Source organism: Dermacentor albipictus, chromosome 10 (genome assembly GCF_038994185.2).
Source record: "Dermacentor albipictus isolate Rhodes 1998 colony chromosome 10, USDA_Dalb.pri_finalv2, whole genome shotgun sequence".
NCBI lineage: Eukaryota > Metazoa > Arthropoda > Arachnida > Ixodida > Ixodidae > Dermacentor > Dermacentor albipictus.
This window is the reverse complement of record NC_091830.1, coordinates 3,102,097-3,108,096: the sequence shown is the minus strand read 5'-3', so window position 1 is coordinate 3,108,096 and position 6,000 is coordinate 3,102,097. Positions and strand designations below refer to the sequence as shown.

Here is a 6,000-nt window from a genome sequence, read left to right as displayed (position 1 = left end):
TGCCTTCATGATTATGTTGCACTTAGTGTTACACTGACGAACATAAGGCACAAGACGCGGACGTACGTAACACTAAGCGCAATATCATCATGAACGTCCACAAACTAGCCCCATTCATTGCTTTATTGGATACCTTGAAACAGCGCATAAAGTTGCTATGGATGACATAAAAAGTGGAATTTAATTACTGGAGCAAGGATTAGCGAAAGTCCCGAGCTTGAAGGTCTCCATTTCAGAGGAATGACAAAAGATTACGGCTCTAAAAGGAACTGTCATGGATTGCAGAAAGAAATACGAGAACACAAAAAATGGTCAAAAATTTATTCAGTATTGTTGACGACTTGGAGAACCGAAGTAGGAGGTGTAGTCTGATATGTTACGGTATACCAGATAGTGTACGCATAGAATTGTCTGCCGCCTCTGAAAAAAAGAAATGTACAGGATCTTGTTCATCAGTTCGGGCTAAATGACGTTAAAATCAAAAAAGCGCACTGTCTTGGCAGGTACCGTACTGGCAAGACACGTCCCCATATTGTAAAGTTCGCATTTTTAAAGAAAAACAGCTGTTCCTTACCAACGCGAAAAAGCTTAAAGAAACTGAAGTCAGCATCTCTGAAGACTTTTCAGAAGCGGTGCGTAGAAGAAGATTGCTACTGTGGGAATTTGAGAAGAATCAACGCGCTAATGGAGCACGTGTGAGAATGAAATATCTTTTTGTAGATGATCAAAGGTACGTCTATGATGAAGCAGCTCGGAAGGTTGTCCAAAGCACGTGATGCACAGTATATGCGTCCCAAAACATTAGTTTCCTGGTTGTAAATTGCCGTAGTGTAAAAAATAAAACGGATGAATATCACAGCCTCGTTTGCATGTCAAAAGCGACTGTAGTTCTTGACACTGAATCGCGGCTTGACAACGATATCGTAGACGACGAAGTTTTTCCGAGTTATTACACGTACGTGTTTCAGGAAAGAAAGGAATAGTCATGGAGGAGGGTCTTTTGTACTAGTTGATATCAATATTTCCGGTTCCATGCTTCATATTGGTGGTGCGTTGTGTGAATATGTGTGGTGTCACATAAGGCTGAAAAATGGCACGGCAATTACTGTCTGCTGGTTTTACAGGCCTTCCAACAGCTCAGTTAATATTATGCTTGAATTCGCGAAAACAATAGGCAGTCCGAACATACTACTTGATAACTGGCGGGGATATTAAATTTCCCCACATTCAGTTATAGACAGCAAGTTTTCCAAACTTCTCACCTTTCACCATGTATATAGTATATTTCTTCTCTATAGTATAGTGGCAACCGCTGCTTCGAGCTTTGCGGGAAAGATTTACTCGACAAAGTTGATGCACTGCCACAAGAAAATATATATGTATATTTTTTTCGAGGGCGACATCCGATACACACAGTGAAGAGCGACAAACGAAAAACGCTCGGTGTGGTAGTTGTGTGTTGATACGTAGTTGGCGCTCTGTGTGATGCGTGTTTCTCCACTTTTCCCCTCATTTCTCCCTCTTTCAAGCGCCCAAAAGTCGTGTTTTCCAATTAGCACAAACTTACAAATTACCCAGAAAGAAGCTTTATTAAGGAAAAACTACATGACGGCGCTTCTTCGCTCACAACGATTTTTTTATTGAAGCTTACCCATACGTATATAAACGGTGACAGATGCATGTATGTGCGGTGGAGCACAGACACAGGGAAATACAGCCATTTCTTGAATGAAGGCTTTGCCACCAAATACACAGAGCAAACCACGCATGAGTGTGGGATTTTTAAGGTTAAAGTCTAATGGCTCATAAAGAAACAGGTACAATAAGAACGCAAACAATAAATGGTACAACCATTGGCACGGTTAACTGCATGTAAGAACGAACTAATTGTCATGCTGTGCGGCTGTTACTTTAATGATCCATATATCACCCTGATTTCATATGTGAAATGATTGAACAAGCTCGCGAGTACGGTGATCCCGGTTTTTAAAAACTATCCCACCTTTAAAACAGAATAACAACCATAGTACTTGCGGTTTCCTACAATATTCGATGGAGATGGAGCGTTTAAGAATGTCTGATGCTCTCTGAGGCGAATATTTACGTTTTTTTTTGTCTCTTTGTGTGTGTCGGCTGTTGGCGCTTCAAAAAAAAATTCTAGCGGTAGATATCAACAGCTATTTCGGCGCACTGCCTTGTTGAAATAAAGAACATTGATCTAATACTGCGCCACCTTGTGTGATCCGCGGAAGTTGCCTTGTCAGACAAAGAACTAGCATATGTTGAATGAGCAGAGAACAGTGCAGTCTAATTTTTTCTAGATTGAAAATCGTTTTTTTTTATTTTTTTGCCTTCGTATGGCCTTCTTTCTCTTTTTTTACTTTTCTGTTCTTTTAACATAGCAGCGCTGCAGTTGCAGCTGCAGTTCGATGAGAGATCGCACGTGCGAGTGTATATAATATGTAGGTGCGTATGTTTTTAGGAAAAAGCTTCGTCGAAATTCGGGGCTTGTGTTGGTGTCTTCTTTCTCTCCTACGTATATTGATACCCTGTTTTTTTACAAAGCACTACTTTGAATCATCTTCTTTGAACACGTGACCGTGTGAAAACACTGAGGAAAGCTCTTCCCATATCGTCATTTTACGACACGTAGCATGCACCAATGCCGTACATTGTTTATAGTCCGGCTCCAGCTCGAGAGTTTGCTTTAGTGCATATTAAAAAGGACATTTGCAGTTGCCGAAGTTTTCGAGTATCAAAGTAAAGATGTCCTATATTCTACAAGTTAATTATTGCTCGGTTACTCTCGAATCCATATTTCTTTGTCAAAAGACATGAATAAGTTGTGAAACCTTCTGTAACTGAACCTGTTGATAAAAGAGGCTGGAAAGTTTGCATGACAAGATAACATTAATATTTTGCAGCTTTATCAATGCGGAACGCTTACATTTAAATGATTATTGCTACGAGGAGAGTATAAGGTCAAGCGCAGCAGTAAAGAAAAAAAATATATAGCACGCATAAAGTTTTTGAAAACAAGTATTCACGGCATTGCTAAAGAATAATTATGGATGGTGGACGACTTACATATACATTCTTTTTTTATATATCAGTAATGTTTCAGTATTTATACCTATAGTAGCGGAAAAGCGTGTAACAAATACAGCAGCCGTACAGAAGCTTTAACGCTACAGAAGGTATCATGGTTTCTTGAATTATGTCTCATGTTTGTAGGGGTGAAATGCGTTCTTTATTAATCCAAAATGGGAATAGGGTCTAACATATTGAACATTGTGCTGTCACTGCTGGGGCTTCCTCCTGGATATATGTAGCATCTCGCGGTGTTCGAAAGACATTTCAGACAGTGTCCTCGCCACATAACTTACATCGCTTTACATACTTTATCCTGTTTGCTGACACTTTTGGGCATTACTTTCAATCTCGCTTACCTCACTGACTCTTGCGAATCCTCACGAGCTGTGCAAAAAAAAAAAATCGCTTCCTGTAGGCGCAATAAGTATTTCCTGAAAACACTTGCAGCGGTTCTTTAGCGAAGAGCCGCATGTTCAGAGTGGCATAAATGCCGGGCGCATTCTTTAAAAACCACACGCCAAGGCCCACAGGTTCGCCTTGCGGCGTTCCCGTCTCTGCTGTTGTTGTGCGCTGGCGTGAAACAAAGAGAATGCAACTAATGCTTCAGCACCTTACTTCATTCAGTGCGTGCTGGTCTTTTGTTGTTTCCCCGAATGCACGCGTGCATGTGGCAATAACGCTTAAGGGGAAGCCCGGCGTCAGTATTGTTTTCCGTGTCCACATGAGCGTGAAACGTGTGCATGCTCTCGCTGACGACTTCTCAACAGGGTTAGATAAAAGTAGTTACATTTAAGAGAAATAGCTTCATTCTACCGACTGTGACAGCGGAATCTTGTTTTAGGGCTTCAAGGTTTTTGTAAAAATTGCCGGAAACCGGAAATTTTAAAAATTTTCAAGCACAAAGTACCAAAACAGACATCGCATATTTATTAGTTGCATCTCTAAGAGCATCTAAAGTGGTACGTTACAGCTCACGTTTACATTCAAACAATGTTTATGAGGGTTTTCAAAAAGACACACTTACGGATGTGAAGTATGTTAAAGATTGCTGTATAATACATTAACTTTGTTCGATTGATTAGGCTGATTGCCTGATTAGACTGAGTTTAGAGAATTGTAATACATTTTAATTTCTGGCGTACAAAGTTGCAAGCTTGATACGTTAGTTTATTGAACTTTGGCGATGTTAAAAGGAAAGGTTTGCTTGGATATTTGTATTTCAAATTAAAGATCCCAAAGAGAAAATTGTCATCGATCCAAATGTAGCACGGAGCTAGAAAGGAAACCATATGGGTTTCAGAAAGAAAGCTTGGCAGTGCAAGAAAGTTCGCCGTGGTCCGGGATTCACACCCTGAACCATCGCCTTTCCGGGGCGGTCATTCTGCCATTTCAGCGAACCAGGAGATTAGCAGACTGGAGCGCGAGGGTGAATTAACGGACAATGCTACGCAAACGGATACCGAATCAAATCATTTCTGCACAATCCTACAAGGTAGAGAAAGTGTCAGCAAATAAAAAAAATTGTCATCCATCTCAATGTAGCACGAAGCTAGAAAGGAAACCGATGGGTGTTTTTTAAGAAAGAAAGCTTCGAAAGGATGGAAAAAATCCCTCTGCTACAAGATTCGAACAAATTAATAATTTGCCAATTTAAGGCTTATTTGCTACTGCCCGAAAATGTGTTTTTTTAATGAGATGCAGCTAATCAAGTTCGGTGCAGCGGATGCTAAGAAAAAGAATTTATGCGTCCCCACACATTTATATGGCCTAGTGGTAATTAGGGGGTCTGACTGGCTGCTGCGTCACCGTTGCTTGCCTAAGTAACGGCCAGGGATCTGGATTCGCATCATGTATAGCTGAGTTGGGGTGTCCATTCGGAATGAGTGAAGACACCACACGCATTCCGTTGTGGCCCAACGCGCAATCAGTGCTGTATGAGAGAGAGAGAGAGAGAGAGAGAGATGCACGTCACTGAAATGCGTTCGTACTGCACGGTGGACAACACCATGAAAATTGTACCCTCCCCCCCCCCTCCCCCCCCCCTCCCACGAAGTCGGCAAAGTGCTCAGGCACTAAAGCAGCGACTGCGCAAAGTCTTTGCGGTAGAGTGTGTTCAACCCGCGGCGCGCGACGGTTTTTTTCCGAGCGATTAGTCCGTCTGTGAAAGATGCGCACGTGACCGATGGCCCCGTCCTGCCGCGGCGGTCCTCGCTGTGCGCTCTAATGAATTCCCTCGGGGGATTCTGCTTAAAATGGAAACAGCGCCGAACAATGCCTGCTGGCCTCCTGGACGAATGCGCGAAATGCGGGTCTCGGGCCAGCTATACACTAACAACGCAGCAGAATGCGCGCTGTTGTGAGTCACGAGGAAATTTCGCGGTGCGCTACACAAATGACACGCGGCATCCATTATGTGCGCCTGCTCAGACAGGGGGCGTAGACACCAAATACCGTGATGCTTTGCGCGCTATTACCCCAGTGGAACTGTATTCGATATGGGCCATTCGGGAATGCCTGACTGTTTTATTGCCTGGATGCTGTACCAGAAGTCCTCAGATAATAATAATAATAATAATAATAATAATAATAATAATAATAATAATAATAATAATAATAATAATAATAATAATAATAATAATAATAATAATAACTCATTTCTGTACAATGTACAATGCATTGTACAAGGAAACCAGGGAAAAAGCCATGAAGCTTGACGAGGCCCTGGTCTCCTACACAATATGGGCATTGGCACCAGGGGACAGAAATGGCACTATGATATACATAATTTAAATGCAAATAAACACGCACACGTATGTGTAATATATTCAGCACTGTATCCCAACGTACACAAAAAAAGAAAGAAAGAGACAAGGGAGAATATATGCATTGTTTAGCTATCTAGTAGTG

At 41.7% G+C, this 6,000-nt stretch overlaps 1 long non-coding RNA gene across 2 annotated transcripts in view; it reads right to left on the bottom strand.

The window, feature by feature from the left end:
* Nucleotides 1-294: 294 nt before the first annotated feature.
* Nucleotides 295-6,000, bottom strand: part of LOC135911957 (uncharacterized) — a 179,166-nt gene continuing 173,460 nt past the window's right edge. The window contains exon 7 of one of the 2 annotated variants that reach the window (XR_010567525.2): nucleotides 295-420. This is a non-coding gene — a long non-coding RNA (uncharacterized lncRNA). The remainder of the gene's footprint in view (nucleotides 421-6,000) is intronic. The other variant, XR_010567524.2, reaches the window with a different exon arrangement.